This window comes from Drosophila biarmipes, chromosome 4 (genome assembly GCF_025231255.1).
Source record: "Drosophila biarmipes strain raj3 chromosome 4, RU_DBia_V1.1, whole genome shotgun sequence".
Taxonomy (NCBI): Eukaryota; Metazoa; Arthropoda; class Insecta; order Diptera; family Drosophilidae; genus Drosophila; species Drosophila biarmipes.
The window spans coordinates 272,077-282,058 of NC_066614.1; the positions used below are offsets into that span (position 1 = coordinate 272,077).

The following is a 9,982-nucleotide window of genomic DNA, read 5'->3' on the forward strand; positions in this document are numbered from 1 at the left end:
CCAAAAGACATGAACAATTTGGATCTGGTGAAGCGTTACCCGATTGATCCAGATCTATTAAAATATGGCTTATCTAGTCTTCATGCGTAGATTAGATTCTTTGAATGTGTTTACATTTATCATACAGACTTTCCATTAAAAAATGGCAAGTTCGCGGCACAGATAAGCCAGAGGTGGAAGCTAGAAAATTAAAAATACAGTCCGAACTAAGGAAAGAAATGGGCATTTTAGTGGACATACCAATGGCTGGTAGTGGCAATACCAACAATGGTAATACAGCTAGACGATTTTTCAGTCAACCTGAATTGGTACCACGCATCACAGGAGTTAGCGAGGCACTCATTTATAATTTTAGTGTTATTCTGCGTGCATAAACTTGTGGCTACAAAATCAATATCGATGCATTTAGTTCGTATGCCATGAAATCAATGTTTGTCGAATTGTATCCATGGTTTTATATGCATTCATCTGTCCATAAGATTTTAATTCATGGTGCAGACATCATAAAGCATGTGGGTCTTCCTATTGGCATGATGTCTGAAGAAGCCCTGGAAGCCAGGAATAAGGATTTCCCGAATATACGGGAGAATCATTCTCGAAAGAATAATAGATCTAATACAATGGAAGATGTTATGCACGCATTACTCGTGACTTCTGATCCACTAATAACATCATTGTCTAAAATGTCAACAAATTCGGTTAAATCTATTAAATTTGATATGGTTGTTGCTGATAATAATTGCTAATAAATTCCCACATTTAAATTATGATTCAGAATCTTCAGGTTCCGAATAATAGTAGCGAATAATATATAGAAAATAAACTCATTAGTTAAAATGTAAATTAAAAAATAATACACTTAAAAATTAAAAAAAAAAAATGTGAACATTTATATTGTTGAATATGGTTTTTTTACATTTGTATGGGAGCTATGATAAATACCTAACGTAGGACATTGGAATTTGGAGAAAATACGTAAAATGAATTAAAAACTGTTAGTACAAAGTTTCATTAAAATATCTAGTAATTTACTAAAGTTATTAATTAAATTCTGCTAGCAGAGCTATTGGACCCACTGTGTGATGGAAGCACATACCGTGAAGGAGCTCATACACAGTCAGAAAGAGTTGATTCTACTGATGAAACGTGCAGGCATGCAACTTGATAAATGGGTTTCGAATTCAACACGTAGCGCCGACAAAGCTCTCTGCAACTGACGCCTTCTACAGCAAAGGTTCTGGGAATTCATTGGGATCCAGAAGACTATATGTTATACTATAAAAGCTTGCTTACAACAAATCCGGACAACATTAAACGCCAAGTGCTGTCAGATGTGGCCGCATCTTTGACCCACTGGGTATCCTTTCACCAGTTGGTGCAGTTTAAAATTGTGTTCCAAGAATAGTGGCTGCGCGATCTCGGCTGGGACACGGAACTTCTTCCGAAAATTGCAGATGTGGTGGAATAAATGACGCAAAGACCTACACATACTTTGAGATCTGCGCCTGCCACGGTTTGTCCAAAACAATGATGAAAACAATTAATGGATTTTCAGATGCCTCCATCAAGCCATATTACGCAGTCATCTATAGCCCAGTGGTGCAAGCAGATGGCACTGTATCTGTTTCGCTCATAGCAGGAAAAACCAGAGTTGCTCCGCTGAAGCAGCAGTCTCTACCGCGTCTCGAGCTGTGTGGCGCTTTGATACTGAGTCGACTGTTCCTATCAGCCAAGCTACACTAAAACACAAGGACATTGAAGTGCATGCATGGTGCGAATCAACCATAGTCTTGGCTTGGCTTTGACATCCACCACCTAAGCTCAAAACATTTGCAGCCAATAGAACCTCAGAAATACTCGAAGCCTTACTGCGCAACGCATGTCACCACATATGTAAACACAAAGGAGAATCCGGCGGACTGCGCCACTCGAGTGAAGACCACCGCATTAACCAACCACTCAGGAAGTGTGCTCATGGTCAACAATCGAAGCACAAAACTGGTACGCGTTGTAGCTTACGCCTTACGCATCATCCAAAAGACCAAGGACATTAAATCTCTAACGCTGACAAATGGTAAGATATGAATGATTACGCGACCATTCATACTCAAAGAAAGTAAAGGGCGCAATCCGAAAAACTAAGGTCTACATATGCCTATTTTTTTTGTCTTGTAACATCAGCCATACATTTGGAAATGGCCACCGATCTTAGCATAGACACATTCCTGGCATGTCTTCGGCGTTTCATGTCCCTTCGAGGAAAGTGCTCACAGATCTTCAGCGACAATGGAACGAATTTAGTTGATCCCAAACACGCTTTAGATGAGATGCACCGCAGGAGCACAAAGCAATGTAACACAATCGTTGGCCAATGATAGAATCAAGTGGACTTTCATAGTCATCACTATGCTCCGTAAAATTGCATTTGCGTCTGTTTATTTTTTTATTTATTTTATTTTGGCAATACATCGGGAGCTATCCTTCTTTTACCTACAACAAGACATTTACACTTTTTTGGGTTTAAGCCAAGCCCATTGACTTTCGTCCACTGGCTAACAACCCTGCAAGCAAAAAGGCGATAATTCTATCGCCTATCGTCCAGAAGTAACTTCTAAGTAACTTCTGGGCGATAGTTAGACGATAGCGCACATTTTACAAAAACAAAATATACATATATCGCGTATAAGTAACTTCTAAGTCACTTCTGGAAGATAGAAAGGCGATAGAGCACATTTCGATCGCGAAAGGCGATAGCGCACATTTTACAAAAACAAATGGGTCGCGGTCGCGAAGAAGTAACTTCTGAGACACTTCTGGACGATAGTTAGACGATACAAAAACAAAGTTACTGGGAAAAAGGAGGACACGATAAGTGCCGTTACCCTTTATTTCTGAAAATTCCTCTCCCTTTTTACCTACGCTGTTGTCCTTCGACCGACAGTTTATTGCGCAATTTGCTTGTGATCAGTCCAGTTTTTCATAAAATTTGTGTGTTGCTTTGTTTTTCGGAATTTTTAAAATTGTGTAACACATTAAAATGTCCAACTCAACGAAGAGTGCGAATTTACGTGAAGCTGTACAATTACTTCAAGATATTTTTACAATACCTGGCTCGATTGAAGAGAAATAAGCATTTAAAGATTCTCCACCTAATTATAAAAGGTAATTCCTCCAAATTTAGTTTTATTTATTTCAGAAATGGTTATTGTTAAATTTCTCTTGTGAACGGAGCTGGGCATAAATAATATTATTAAGCAGCATTTTATCTCAAAGATTCTCCACCTAATTATAAAAGGTAATTCCTCCAAATTTACTTTTATTTTAAATATAAAAAAATGTTGCTTTTGTTTATTTTAGAAATAGTTATTGTTAAATTTCTCATGTGAACGAAGCTGGACATAAATAATATTATTAAGCATATTATTATTATTTCCGATATGCCAAGGACCGTGTCTACAAGTGCTCAAAGACCTTATCGAAAAAATAAATGCAAAATATTGCCTAACATGTAAAAACAAGTTTTTTTATTCAAGATTTCCAAGATTCCCAATGAAAAAGGCCCTTCTGGTATATTCTACAAGCGTCTGTTAAGTCACTTTTAAGTAACTTCCAAAAGTGACTTCGGCGATATCGCATTCGGATCGCGGAAGTCACTCCCGTCGGGAAGAAATGTGCCACTTCGGAAAGTCACTTCGGCGACTCTTCTTGAAGTGTCGCCGAAGTCACTCCTGGAAGTGTCGCCGAAGTGACTTCGAGAAGTGCCGCCGAAGTGGCACATTTCTTCCCGACGGGAGTGACTTCCGCGATCCGAATGCGATATCGCCGAAGTTTTAATGTGTTTTTAATTTTAAATTAATTTTAAAAATTCCGAAAAACAAAGCAACACACAAATTTTATGAAAAACTGGACTGATCACAAGCAAATTGCGCAATAAACTGACGCTCGGTCGAAAAACAACAGCGTAGGTAAAAAGGGAGAGGAATTTTCAGAAATAAAGGGTAACGGCACTTATCGTGTCCTCCTTTTTCCCAGTAACTTTGTTTTTGTATCGTCTAACTATCGAAGGCACTTCTTTGCGTTCGAAATGTGCGCTATCGCCTTTCTATCTTCCAGAAGTGATATATGTATATTTTGTTTTTGTAAAATGTGTACTATCTTCTTTCTATCTTCCAGAAGTGACTTAGAAGTGATTTCTGGACGATAGGCATACATGTGTACTTCACGGCTCGACATATTACTAGGTAAATCATTTACATTCATACATCAAATTAGTTGCACTGATGCACGCGCGAAATTACATAGACGTTTTAACTTAATACAAAAAATTTCGTGATTTACCTTATCAAATGCTTTACTATAATCTAAAAGAGTCAAAAATGTTATGTTGTCAGTATCCATTTTTACCCTACCAACTATTTTTATTATAGCTGTTTTACAGCTTCTGCCAACACGGAATCCTCATTGCTTATCAGTTAGAATGTTGTTAGCTTTTAAATAATTCCTCATCTGATCGGGTACATCAGGTACTTTACAGTCTCACAAGAAAGAAAGTTAACTTCGGCAAGCCGAAGTTTGTATATCTTGCAGTTATAAAAAAAATTAATAATTTTATTAAATTGAATTCGAAATTCTTAAAAATATAAAAATGTATATTCCCAATATTATAAGATAATGTCAAAAACCCCCAAAGCTATAATTTGTTTCATATTATTTCCCACCCAATTTTCGGATCGTTCCTATGACAGCTATATGATATAGTCGTCAGATTTTGTAAAAGTTTAATTCAAAACCAAATAAAAAATGCTATTTCCAAGCGTAGAAGGTTATACGTTAAAAAACACCGAAGATATAATTTTTCCATATTATTTTGCCACTAATTTTCCGTTTGTTCCTATGGGAGCTATATGATATAGGTATCCGATTTTGATAAAATGTAATTCAAAATTCAGAACTAATTTAAAAATGTTATATCCATGCTTAGAAAGCTATATGTTTAAAATAACCCAAAGATAATTTTTTCTTATTATTTTACCACTAATTTTTCGATCCTTCATATGGCAGCAATATGATATAGTCGTCCGATTTCGATAAAAATTGAATTCGAAATTCTGAACTAATTAAAAATGGTTATCTCCAAGCTTAGAAGGTTATATGTTAAAAAACACCGAAAATATCATTTTTTTTAAACATTTTTTCCCCGATAGTTCCCATGGGAGCTATAAGATATAGTTGTCCGACTCTCTGCAAGGGTATAAAGGGTATTAAGTTCATCAGGATTGGCATCGTATCGGGTGGTGTTGGATTTACCAATGCCTTCTTAATATCAGCCCATTTCTGCTGATTCGTTGTTGCCCTAGTAAATCTGTTAGAGAAATATTTATGTCTCTTGATTTATTAATTGTGAAACTTTTTTCTTAAAGTTTTATATTGCACTGCGTGCTGGCCTGTCTTATATCGCTCCATTTTTTAAATGCAGTACCCCGTTTGTCAATAAGTACCTTAATTGCTAAACTAAACCATGGAATTTCATGAGCCTTGGTTATTTTTGTCACAAGTAAGTTATACTCGTATTATCTTGTAAGACAGTGAGAATTAATATTTGTATAGTCATAAATAGAGACCCAGTCACATAAATTACATTCGGCACTTAGCAAGGCGTAGTAAATATTTTTTCAGTTAAGTCTGTATTAATATTATAAATTAAATAAATTATATCGTGTTTTGAAAACTTTGGCATTAAAAGTTGACTATACATGGAAATTTTATCACAGTCAGTTACAAAAAATAATTCAAGTAGTGTTTCACAGTGGTATGAAAAATTTGTAGGTACTGATAAGTTTACTAAATTTAAGACGATAATTTATTTTCCCTTAGCATATTGCTGTTGAAATCCGCAGCAAGGATAACATCCGAATAAGAGATAGATATAGAGGATAATATGTCAATTAAATTTTGATAGCCAATAAATCGGTGTGGTCTATAAAAGCAGCCTATCAAACTTTTTAATGAGTATAAAGTATTTGTGATCTGAACAAATATCCATTCAACGGAACTATCACTCGGATGTTTACAGAGGAACTTTGAATTGAGACGATTACTTACAGCGTGGCTGCCTCGGTCTGAACATAAGACGAAAACTACTTTTCGGACAAACATATAACATCGATATTTGAATTAACAAATACCTAAATTCTTTAATTATATTTACTAAGCTTTGCGCTTTAATATGGCATACACTCGAACTCGGCGTGCATACATTGTCATCCATCACAAACAAAGCAGACAATCAGTAACTCCTACGCACCTATTGCTTTTGCTATAATAATTAGTCCACGCACCACTATTAAGCAGAAAAAAGAGTCTTGAGAGAGAGTGAGTAACTAATAAAAAGAGTCGTAATTTTAAGAGTTAGAAAAATCTTAAATCTATAAAGAGAGAATATACGAATGTAAAGTACCTAGTTATAATTAGATTAGGATACAGGAACATATCAGCGCCGAAATTCCTTCACAATTCGCGAAGATTCCATCTATGGCAGATGACGAAGATGCAGAGCGTGACGGAAGAGGGAAAGCTGGCTTGTCAGCGCCAAGGTCTTGCGAGAGCGCTAAAAGCTGATTCTCACTGATTCTCACTGCACCGGACGTGGACTAGGCCTCTGCGGGCAGACACAGCAGAGAGCAGTCTGCGCTTTTTAAGCTTCATGCCTCTTTAAAAATTACATAGTGCTCTCTCAAGCTGCTCGTTAACGTAGAGAGCGGTTTGAGAGTCGAAGCCCATCATATGCAAGCTAAGTTGTTGTTTTGCTGTGCGGCGATAAGCTCCGATACAGCGCAGCAGAGTGCTATGCCCACCGGGTCTACAGAAGAGTTTTGTGCTTTTCTGTCCCGGAATAGCTCCATGATTTTCGGTGGCGGTGTTAGTTTAAGTGAGAAACAGAGCTGGTTATACAACACCTTCAAGTTTCTTCAAGTTTCCCCCTCAATAAATGGAATTCCATGCACGCGTAAGTCACACGCCTGATGTGCCATTTGCTGTGCCGCCAATTTTGCCTCGATCGAAGGAGACGTTTCTGACCCCATTAAGTATATATATTCTTCATCAGCGTCACAAGACGAGTCGATCTAGCCATGTCCGTCTGTCCGTCCGTTTCTACGCAAACTAGTCTCTCAGTTTTAAAGTTAACGGGCTGAAACTTTCCTAAAAGTTTTATTTCGTTTGCAAGTAGTATATAAGTCGGAACCAGCCGGATCGGACAACTATATCTTATAGCTCCCATAGGAACTAACGGGGAAAAAATGTTAAAAAAAATTATATCTTTGGTGTTTTTTATCTTATAACTTTCTAAACTTGAAACTCAATTTTTTTAATTATTGCTGAATTTTGAATTAAATTTCATCAAAATCGGACGACTATTATCATATAGCTATGGCCATAGGTAAATTTAACATTTCCTTCTTCTTAACATTTCCTTCCAGATTGCAATAAAGAGATTTGGTAGAAAAAGTGCAAGCAAATCATGTATATATAAATATGAATTAAACATTAAAACGCCTTTAAAAGTAGCTAAAAATTAAAAAAGATAATTTTTTCAGTTTTCGGGGAAATGATAAGAGGCTATGATTCCACTGTATTATGAAAATATGGCCATTTATCTATGAAAGTTTGCCAAAAATACCATGATTTTGAAGATTATGTTGTTTTGGTCCTGATTAACCATTTGCTGTAAATTACAGCAAAAGTGAATGGAGATCCTATTTTATAATTGATTTTTAAAATAAGAAAGGAAACTGACTTCAGCAAGCCGAAGTTTATAACCCCTTGCAGGTCGTTGCCGTGTATTTTATTTTGACTTAATTATCTGATGCTTAAAAATTTTAATTCCAAATTATGAAATAGGAAAGGGGAATATCTTCCAAGGGCGTCCTCTTAACTGACTGACGGGCTCTATCAGTTTCCGTTCTGCCTCCAAGCACTCAGAAGCTGTAAGACCTCGACCTCACACTCGTCCTTTAATCCACGACACCGTCGTATAAACCTGAGGATTAGGATCGTATGAACCTGACCGTCTGCCTGGTTCCTAATACGGCTGCTTGGAGCTCCAGGCGTGGGATAGTTCATCGGGAAGCATTTCGTCTTGGAACACATGAAGTAAGACGGCACATCATTGTCGTCATAAGTCGCCCTACAAAATGCAACTGCTGCGAACGCCGATCGGCTGGAGTCCACAAACAAATGTAGCTGCAGTTCACGTACGCATCCCGTGCCAAAGAAGTAGAGTGGACAGCGGAAATCGCTCACGTAATTCATTTCAAGCCTCCAGTTCTCAAACGCTTTGGCTAACTTATCAGCGGCTCGTCTCATTAAACTCCTCTCCTCCAAACCTCGTTCATCAGCAATTTGGCGGTTACCATGAAGAAGCTCAAGAATCCTATCGGGTCGAATGTCGTCATAGCTAGACTTAAGAATTTGCTCTTGGTGGTCTTGGTGGTATTTTACGCTGAATTTAAAGTCATCCGTCGCTGGGTGCCAGTGATACGCACTGATGGCCTGCACCGCGCAATGTTCTGCTTGGACGTATCTTGAAGGATTTATGGTCTTCACTGAGCACGGCGAACAAGCCGCTCCGAACGTCATCACCACCATTTCGTACAGATCTGAATCTCGGCGGTCATCTCCATTCCTCAACAGAAATCTCGCGCGTATCTATCGTGGGGCTCAGCACCTGATAAAACTTCTCCTTTATGTCTGTGTGGTCCGACTGCTCCTTCCCGAAAATGGAAGATCACGGCTGGCAGAGACTTGAACTGTTGTGGGCCTTTGAGTGGAACTGAATTCAGAGATCCTTTATGCTGCTTCAGGCGCCGTGCATAACCCTTGTTGACGTAGGCCTCCATGATCAAGTTGTAAGCCCGCCCAAAGTTGGCATCCCGTCTTATCTTACTTTCAATGTCGACAAGTCTCTTGAGTGCCATGTTATAGCTGTCTGGCAGGCTCACTTTATCATCTTTCCACAGCAATCCAGTTTGGATTCCCAAAGCCCGTGCATCGCCTAATTTTCTCTATTTCGAAATAGTCGTTGACTCGATCTCTGGATTCGTGAAAAAATCCGACTTCTTACAAGCCCAAAAACCACTCATCCAAGTTTGGTGGTGGTTGTATAAGGTCCTTCTGCTCCGAGGCTTAGTTGTGGCATTCAATTCGTCCTTCGTCGCGCTTGCGCCATGCATCCGTGTACCATGCGACCGCGATTGCTCCTTTTATTTGGCCATGGTCGACCATTGAGTTACGATGGCCGTTTGGGGTTGCCCACACCGTCATGCAGAAGGTAGTGATGCCTTATCTGGCATCCATAGACGTTACACTTCCCGTTTCTCTTGCAGAACCTGGACATGTAACCGTTCTGCAGGCACAAGAAACAAGTCTAATGCTTTCTTGCAAGCTCTATACGGGCTGCTGGTCTAGCATGGTTGAATTCCATACAGTCCTTGATAATGTGTTGCCCCTCGCGAATTGGACAGCCCCTGGAATAATCCTCGAACCAAACCTGGCCCTTCTGACTGGTTCTGGCGTATAATACCCTAATCCGTTACAGTCTGAACGTTACTCGGGTGTATAAGCGACTTGACTATGGTCGCGCTTCATCCTCCACGCAGTGCAATTAAGGTGCATTGGAATTCCCACGGTGCTTCCATTACCTGGCTGCAAAGTAGTCATCACAATGCATGGTGTCGAATAGGTTGGCGTTTTACTGTTTGTACTGAGTGTGACTTGTTTTTCTATTACCAGATTTCAACGCGTCACTGACTCAGCCGAATCCAGCTCCAGATTTTCATTCAACAATGGCTGCAGATCTCTACTCAACAGTGGCGGGAGAGCCACTTAAGCTCTGCCCTGGCGTTTTACTCAAACTTGCCTTCACCTGACGTTCCATTTTAAAGCTATATTTTCAAGGTTGCGAACCAGCAATTATGGCTGTTGT

The 9,982-nt window shown here is 38.8% G+C and overlaps 1 protein-coding gene across 3 annotated transcripts in view; it reads right to left on the reverse strand.

The window, feature by feature from the left end:
- The window catches only part of LOC108024904 (ADP-ribosylation factor-like protein 4A), a 57,020-nt gene that overhangs the window by 28,517 nt on the left and 18,521 nt on the right, over positions 1 to 9,982 (reverse strand). The window lies entirely within an intron of this gene.